Source organism: Alligator sinensis, unplaced genomic scaffold, assembly GCF_000455745.1.
Source record: "Alligator sinensis unplaced genomic scaffold, ASM45574v1 scaffold326_1, whole genome shotgun sequence".
In the NCBI taxonomy this organism is placed as follows: Eukaryota; Metazoa; Chordata; order Crocodylia; family Alligatoridae; genus Alligator; species Alligator sinensis.
In genome coordinates, this window is record NW_005842239.1 from 1,050,438 (window position 1) to 1,059,797 (window position 9,360).

Below are 9,360 nucleotides of genomic sequence, written 5' to 3' on the forward strand. Positions count from 1 at the left end.
TGTGAGGAAAGATCTTGCTTTAATCCCGATCATGAATGGTAATTAAAAAAAAACACATCTCTCTCTTTTCCCTTTCTTGACCTTTCTAACATCAAGGTATGGCAGGAGACTGATAGGAGAGCCATGAAGAAAAGGGGAATAAGTAACAGAAGAAAAAAAAAAAGTTATTTTTTCTTTTTGAGCCATCTCCAAGGCCCGATCCCCAACACCATACTTTGAGTGTGTTGTTTAGCTTGGGCACCTTTTGCTCTGAGTTGCAAGCAGTGCTGGATCCTTGCAGCAGCACTGTAAGAATAATCAGCCCACTGAGGATTTCATATTTCTCTAGGCAACAATAATGAATGAAATTCCATCAGAATTAATGGGTGACAGACCAAAGGATGAGGTTTAACCTTTGCTGAGTGCTAATTGTAACCAGACAGGTTGCTGCAGCTATCACAGCAGTGCTGTTATTGATTTCCTCATGGGAACTCCTGTCTCCTGAGCAAGGTCCTTGTAGAGATAATAGGATTGCTTTAGAAAAATAAAATAAAATAATAATAATGGCCTCCCTGAGCCTTTGTTTTATTTTGTATTCCAAATACAATTGCAGATCTTTCTGATATCAAATAATTTAATGGTCATTTATGCATGGTTTAGGGCCGATTGTTAGCACTTTCTGAGTGAATAAGCCAATTAGCTTAGCTGGATCTTACATTTATATAAAACAAATATATGTCGAAGGCAATTAAATGTGCAGTTTAATAGTTCCAGCCTATGAAAGGCACAGTTAGTCAGAGGTACACAGATCTTGCTGCCTTCTTTTCACTCCCAGCTCTTAATACCAACACAGCACAGGTCATTTGCCACTTACCAGTGGTTTTCTGGGAGAACTGCCTAGGCAAACCACGTGGTCACTTGGTTTGGAAAGGAGCTTTAAACAGGACATCTGTTTTAAGCAGTGGGTTTCAAGCTGACAGACAGATCACAAGAGGCCATCAGGGAGGTAGGCAGGGGGTGAAAATGTCATTGTTATTACATTGACATCCTCAGTGTCCTCAGCCCTGCCAGAATTAGGGTTGGCCCAGCCTCAGTGTCTCAGCCTGATCAATGAACTGGCTCAGCCTGAGAGATCAATCTTAAGTGCTACAATAAGGAGGCCAATTTGCAACAGAAAGCCCCACCTGTGTTTCCTGCAATGCCCCTTGCAATCCCAGAGGAGATGCTGGGCTGTGTGGTCTGCCCAGAGCAGCTGTCATGAGTGGTCTCAGAGAGGTCACCCCCGTCCTGTTCTCACAGCCTATCTCTGTCTGTCTGCAGCTCACAATACCTAACCATCAGCTCTGAATGAGATGGGATTTCACCAGGCTGCCACAAGCCTTTTGCAGGCCTCTTACTCCCCAAAGTAAGGAAAATCTCACCTTCTCTCTCACTTGCTGACTGTCTAAGGGCATGTATTGCCTGGCCCCTCGCAAGGAAGGGCAACAAAAAAGGTGAGGGGGCTCAGGGACATGATTTATGAGGAAAGACTGAGGAAATGGTTTATTTAGTCTGGAGAAGAGAACACTGAGGGTGGATTGAGTAGCAGCTTTCAACTCAGACAAGTGCAAGGTGCTGCATCTAGGGAGAAGGAACCTGCAACACGCCTATAGGCTGGGGACACCCTTCTTGTCAACACGGCGGCAGAAAGGGATCCTGGAGTCATTGTTGACTCCAGGGTAGACATGGGCCACCAATGTGAGGAAGCGGTCAGTAAGGCTAACTGCACCTTGTCGTGTATCTACAGATGCATCACAACCAGGGCCAGGGAGGGGATCCTCCCCCTCTATGCGATGCTGGTCAGGCCGCAGGTGGAGTACTGCATCCAGTTCTGGGCAGCGCACTTCAGGAGGGATGTGGACAGCATGGAGAGGGTCCAGAGGAGGCCACCCGCTTGATTGGGGCAGCAGGGCAGGCCCTACGAAGATAGACTAAAGGTCCTGAACCTGTTCAGACTCCACAAGAGAAGACTGAGAGGGGATCTGGTGGCCATCTATAAACTCACCAAGGGTGAACAGCAGAAAATAGGTGAAGATCTGTTTCCCCAGGCACCACCTGGGATAACAAGGAATAACGGCCACAAATTGATTGAGAGCAGGTTCAGGCTTGATATCAGAAGGCACTACTTTATGGTTAGGGCTGCCAGGCTCTGGAATGGGCTCCCAAGGGAGGTGGTGCTCTCCCCTACCTTGGCGGTTTTCAAGAGGAGGTTGGATAGACATCTGGCTGGGGTATTATGATCCCAGCACTCGTTCCTGCCCAGGGCAGGGGGTCAGACTTGATGATCTGTTCAGGTCCCTTCCAACCCTAGAAACTATGAAACTCCCTGCATGGGGGCTGCAAAGAGGATGGAGCCGGACTGTTCTCAGTAGGGGCAGATGGCAGGATAAGGAGCAATGGGCTCAAGCTGCAGCAAGGGAAGTTGAGGTTGGATATTAGAAAAAAAAAAATTCTCACTAGAAGGGTAGTAAAACACTGGGGCAGATTACCCAGAGAGGTGGTGGAATCACCATGCTTGGAAATTTTTAAGACCCAGGTAGACAAAACTTTGGCTGGGATGATGTAGTTGGGGCTGGTCCTGCTTTGAGCAGGGGGTTGGACAGATGTGACCTCCTGAGGTCCTTTCCAACCCTCATTTTCTATGATTCTCCCCAAACTCACCCACAAACAAGTACATTAAATAAATGAATGAGCTCCACTTGGTGCTGCTGGTGTCGACACATTTGTCCTCTTCATTTTATGTTCATGGGAAGGAGGTTGCCATGATGTGCTATTCTGAATAAGAGGTCACCTCCCTGAAAAGCAGAGATGCCCTGAGCTGGTCCATCTGCTGACACCAAGACAGATGTGAACCATCAGAAAGGAAGCACGGGGATGTGGCTGCCGTGTGTATGATGGCCCTGATATGCTGTAACCCACAGGGATTCTGCATTTGTGGCCAGCTCACTGCCTATGTCACGAGGAAGCCAAGCCTGCCCTCCAGGGAACGACTGGGAAGTAACCTCAGCAATGCAATCTCCTCTGCTTTGGCCTCTTCCCCTGGGTTTTCCTTCAGGAGAGGCAGCTGCAGCTTTGTGTCATTTTGCATTGAGCAGGTGCAAAATTTTTTTTAAACATTCAGCCAGGTAATCAATACATGCCCTTTTGGCAGGGTCAAACAAACTGCTGAGGGTCATACAAACATCAGGTTCCTGCAAGATGTACCAGCTAGGACAGAGCTTGCATTCAGCTTTCTTTCATGATGGCCACAGAAAGTGGGGGTTTTGTGTGTGTCAGGTCCTGGCTGCAAAGCGGATGCAGTCAATCTTGTCGGATTCAGGTCATTGTTTTTGTGGCAGGGTTGTGCCCTGGACTCGTGTCTGAGCTAAAAATTCACCAAGCACAAAAGAGGCCCTGAGCACACTTGGAACAAACTCCTTTTAACACTAGTGCAAGAATTTGCAATGATTGGGTGGGGGAAGAGGATAAGAAACCAGCTCCAGTTGGGTTATTCAGTCTCGCTGTGCTGCAACAAATACTGGACTCTGTGATCTCTTGAGCAAAGATTAATTTATCAGCCCTTGCAAGACACCACTACAGAAATGAAAGCTGTGTCACTGAGTTTGGAGCAGGATAGCTGCTAATTTCAATCACATGCCGTTAGCTCTAGGGGCTTTCCCTCTAATCAGCTGCCCTCCTTTGTTTCCATCCTCATGCCCTTTCAGCTGCCTGTATTTCAGCCACGACAGGAAAAAGAACCACCAAAATGTCATGGAAGAAGGAACTGATCCTGCAGGAATAGCAGCAATGATAGTTTGCAGCCTGGCCATACCTGGGATCGGCGGGTCTCAAAGCACTTTACAAGTGTTCATTCGGTCCGTCGTCTTCTGCTTCTGGGAGGCTGGGAACATCATCCTTTTGCAGAGGCAAAGAGATCGGTGTGAGGTGACAGGGTACATCTGTCCCAGAAATGACAAGACATCTTTGGTCTCCAGCTTGAAAGAAGAGACCCAGGCTGTCATCGGTGATGCTTTAAAATATATACCTACATGTAAGCACAGAGGCACCCACTGAGCCTGCGTGAAGTTGGACTGGCATTGCAGGACGCCTGCTCTTTCATCTATACCAAGGTAGGGTCTTATATGCTTGAGGTCAATGCCTGAGCTAAACACGAGCTTGGAAACTTTGGGTGTTTGCCTGTCACTTGTCGGAGACTGAGGCCATCAATTCCAGAGCAGTGTAAGGCAGGTGTGTACCAGCTGGTGGAGCTAATATCCATACGCATATGCACGCACGCACATACCCGCTCTTTCTCCCTCTCTCCGTCTCTTTATCTGTCTCTCTCCAAGTACAAAGCTCATATTTCAACCGTAATGTCCCTGCAGCTTGTCCTACTTATACTCCCTGACACTACCAATTATCTCCTTGTGTGAAAGGGCTCAGAGGGATGAGTATCAGCTCAAGTGGCACACATTAGAGCCTTGTTGCTTGCTGCAGATGCTAATAACCTGCTTGTATTTCATGCCTGTATCTCGTGTGGCGCCAGGGAGGCGGTGGGACTTACTGCATAGGGCTCCAGGCTGGGAATTAGGAGACTGATCTCTGCTGTCCCACTGGTTTGCTGGGTGACACTGGGAATGTCATTGCCCTCCCTGTGCCTCAGTTTCCCCTGCGATAACATGGGAGGTAATGACACCTCCCTCCTTTGTAAAGCTAGTGGAGATCTAGGGATGAAAGGTGAGATGCAAAAGTGAAGTCTGATTATTCCTTCTTTGCTGCATGGATAGCGGGGATGATAGAGCTTGGGATGGATATTGGGTATATGTAGGAGATGGGCTATTAAGAAGTTCCTGATACAAGCTGTGAGGGCCACATTGCTCATACCCAGGGGTGAAGGAGAATCATAACTCCTCCCCAAACACTAGCAAGAAAAACTATGGAGAACAGGTCTATGGTGGATCAGTAAACACAACTATCAGGAAGCAACCTCTGTCTCAGGACATCTGCAGACGTAGGACTGCGGGTAACAGGGAGGATCACACACTGCCTGTTTCTGTTCCTCTGAAGCACCCACTCTCTCCCACTATCAGACAGGCCTATTTGCTATGCAAAAGGGGAGAAGGGCCTAAGCCCACCAGGAAAACTGTAAGTCTCCCTCAGTTACAGAGAAGCCACTAGATGCATAACGGTTGATTCGTGGGGACAACAAAGGAGAAAACAGGGATGGGAGGGGAAGTCCAGGTTGATAAGGGGGGACACCAGCCAATACCCACAGCTCTTTGAATGTATCCAAGGAGCCTGGAAATGCTGCCCAGTGATACTCTGTCTAGACACCTGCACAGAGGAGTAAGAGGAAAACATCTCCATAGCCACCTGGATTCCCCCTGGCCACAGCCTCCTTCCTGGTCTAGTAGATGGCAGGTTTGAGCAGAGCCAAGAGGAGGCTGACCAGGAGGTCCCAGGACTTGGTGGGGCCACAGATGGGGAGACTGCTGGTCCCTGTCAGACAGGATATGGGGCTGGCTGCACCACTGGTCTGACCCAGTACAGCAGCTCTTACATTCTTTTAGAAAGCACATTCCCACAAAAACCTGCCTTGTTTCTACCCCTGATTTCAATCACCGATGCAGTTGTGGGTCCTTTGTTTAGTCTCCCATCCAATTCTGAAGCACAGAAATATGAGAGTTAGTCATGGAAGATTGAGTTCTCCACAAATAGCAAAGAAGATCGGTTTAACCAACAGTTTCCACTCCATTGTGAATCTGATGACCATTTATGTGGTATGGCTGTATACATAAAATACCTAGGGATGGAATAACTGTAAAGTGGTAGCTCTCAGCAGACCTCATCTCTGGCCTAGAGAGTGTGAATAGACTCAACTTCATGAACTGAGGCGAGCTGATTTACTCCAGGTGGCTCTGGCTTCTGGCTTCAACTACTAGTTTGTGGCATGGGGTCTTCCTGGTACGCAGCCCCTCTGCTGCCTTCTCTTGTTAATGAAGAAGAGTTAGAAACCCAGAAGGGTTGCACACATGTGCCCTGGAGACTGGGTCCATTGTTTTCACTCCCTGCTTGCACAGGAGAAGAATAAGGATATACTAATGGCTGGACTCAGGGCTTTCCCTTGTTGGGGAGGAGTGAGGGTACACTGTACTCACACAGCCAGCTCAGTACACCCGAGCAAGCAATGTCTGACTTGTACACACCAGGAAAGCAATCAGGCAGTGGTGAGGTATTGCAAATGGCCTGCAAACCTTCAGCACTTGGGTGCTTGTACACACCACAGGTTTTAATTGTCATTAAATTAAATTAAATAGATTTCTAAAATTTAAACTTGCTTATTTCGGAGCGTTGCATCAGTGTTTGCAATTCAAAAGTGAAAGCAATTTGAAGGGGCGAACTACAAAAAAGTCACAGCCACCTGGAAAACAAAGAGGCTCATCACTTGTCTTTGGGTGTGTTTAGAGAAAATGGTGGCCCTAAATTGAAGCTGTCAGTTTTAAAAAATGCTGCTTTAATTTAGGGCTGATTAAACCCCCATGTTGTGCATACATCCTGCTGACTTACCTGCCTCTCCAGCAGGGAGGGGAGGGCGAGCTGCTAGCAGGTGGATCAGTCCCTGGGCTGTGGGGAGGGGGGGCTGGTGCTTCCCTCTGCAGCAGCAGCACCCTCCTCCCAGGTGGCACCCGCCCACAGACAGGCACCCAGCTTGGGCAGTCCTGTGGTGTACTGCAGCCACAGAGGGAAGCACCAGGCCCCCACACAGCTCATGCAGGCAGGCAGGCTCCAAGGGGGTGGGGAGGGAGGGGGAGATCAAACTCGCCACTTTTCTTGGGTGGAGCGTGCTTTCCTGGGCTGCTGCCAGGCTGCCTGCAGGGCTTCCTGCAGAGCCGTGGAGCTGCACGGAGCCCAGTGGTTTGCTTTGTGGCTGTAGGGGCAGCAAACTAAAAGTCTTCAAAGTAGTTTTAGTTTGCTGCATCCTAAATCATTTAAGTATTAACACCCCCGAATGTCCTATAGAGACTGAAATTAATGCGCAATATGCCACCAAGGCATGCAAGCACCGACACCATTAAAGCAGTGCAAAAGCATTTAGCCCACTTTAAAGTGTTGTGCACATACACCTCTCATTTAATTTACATACAGCCTACACAAGTGCCCTTGTGTTTGCACACAATGAATCCATGGACATGACACTTTAATTCCTGGTGAGCCAAACTAAGCTACATCTGAAGAGTTTTACCTTAATGCAAAAAAAAGACTTTTAAAGTGTCCAGAAATCCCACTCATGCAAACAGACACGCAGTTGCAATGCATTAAAAGCCAAAAAACGTGGTGTGTACAAAGGTCCTTGGTTACAAGTTCAAATCCCTTATGGGTTCCCTCTACCTTATGGTTAGGGGAGCCTTGTCCTCTTCCCAAGGCTTACCGCCAGCCAAAGCTCTCTCCTGTCCCTTTGCTCTCACACTTCAGACACTTGTTAGCGGTCTCAGTTGAGAAGCCAGCAACCAAATGGCTATGGAGACTGAATTGCATGTCAGTCAGAGAACAGGAAGGCAAATTATGGAGAAATCCTGTACAGATTCTGCCTTTGTTCTGTGCAGCCTTCGTTCTCCAGAGCTGTCAGCACAGCATCTCTTGCTAGCAAGCGGTGTCACAAACAGGCAAGAGCAAACAGGCCACTGCTCGTGGTTCAGTCTCCCTTCCCCACTCTCATAGGCCCCATTTCCAGCTAGCGTGAGATCAGGAACTGAACACTGAAGGCCACAACCCAGAATATCTCTGCAGTTCAGAAGCAAAAGTAATTGCTGAAGCTCCCAAATTTTCTTTTCAGTTTCTGTCTTCTTCTCAGAACTTTTCACAAGCAGAAATCAGGGGCAGGACTCGAGTTTTATGCTATTCTCAGTTGCCATTTTCACAGGGTTCGGTATTAGGAAACAGTGTTACCCATGGGTTTTCCTAACATGAGAATCATGTAACAAGTAGAAATACAGGTCAGCTAAAAGCGATGTGAAACTTGCTAAGCAGTTCATTAACTGTTACTCTCAGGCTGCCAGATGACTCAGGGATTTAGTAAAATGGGTTAAAGGAGTTTTCACTTCAAGGTCAGTGATTTAAATTTAGTGCAAGGTGGAAAGGCCTGAAATCACTAATAAATGGTGGGTGTATCTACACATTCATTAATGCACCTTAAATACTGTGCATTTAGTTTAGTACTTCCTTAATAAAGTCCTCACTAAATGCAGAGTACCTAGAGATACTGCGCAGTAGCACCAGCGAATGATTATTTAATGTGCATTAGCCTAATAACACTGCACAGTAGGCTATTAGCATGGATTTTGCTGTGACATGCTACTGTGCAGTGTTATTAGGCTAACGTGCAGTAAGTGTCTCATGCAAACACACCCAGTAAGTACAACTTGGTCTGCATCAACCTGATGATGACTTTGAGTCTGATTGCTGCTGTGTGTGTATTAACACCACAAATAAAGCCTCACATCCACTAGCCTTCAGCTACCCATTTTGGCAGACATATTAATGAATGGATGGATGGGGAATGAGCTATTTCATCCCGGTGTGGTTCTAGTGGTCCGGCTTTCATGGGAAGGTGGGATCTTTCCATTGCTGTCAGAGATATTTCTCTTCTGTGGACAAGCAGAGACTGTCATTCTCCAGAACAGCCCATCTGATACTTTTCATCTTCACCTGATTATTTCAAGTTCACATTCGTTACCAGACAGACTGAACTTCCACTTCTTCCACCTTTGAATTGTCAGTGATTAAAAAAGCCTCATATTTTTAAATGAAAAAAAAAAGGTTTTAAAGTGTTTACTCCTTTTCTGTCACTTAGCAATAGCTTGGTGGGTTTTCTCTACTGGAATCACAGGAAATGAGGGTGTGAAGGGACCTCAGGAGGTCACATCTAGTCCAACCCTCTGCTCAAAGCAGGACCAGCCCTGACTGCATCATCCCAGCCAAGGCTTTGTCTACCTGGATCTTAAAAACCTCCAAGGATGGAGATCCTTGAAGATAACCTGTTCCAGTGCTTTACTACCTTTCTGATGAGAGGTTTTTTCCTAATATCCAACCTCAATTTCCCTTGCTGCAACCTGAGCCCATTGCTCCTTGTCCTGTCATCTGCCCCCACTGAGAAGAGAAGTCTAGCTCTCCAACCCTCCCTTCAAAGTTACTCTCTGGACAGGAAACTAGCATGGACATTTTCATCCAAGCTTTTCAAAAAAGGGAAAGATAGTAGGAATGAAAGATGGAACAGGACTTTTAACTATAAAAAATTATAAACACCAGGCCACAAATACTATGCCTTCATGTAGCACAACCACCACCCTGGTATGGTATCCTAAT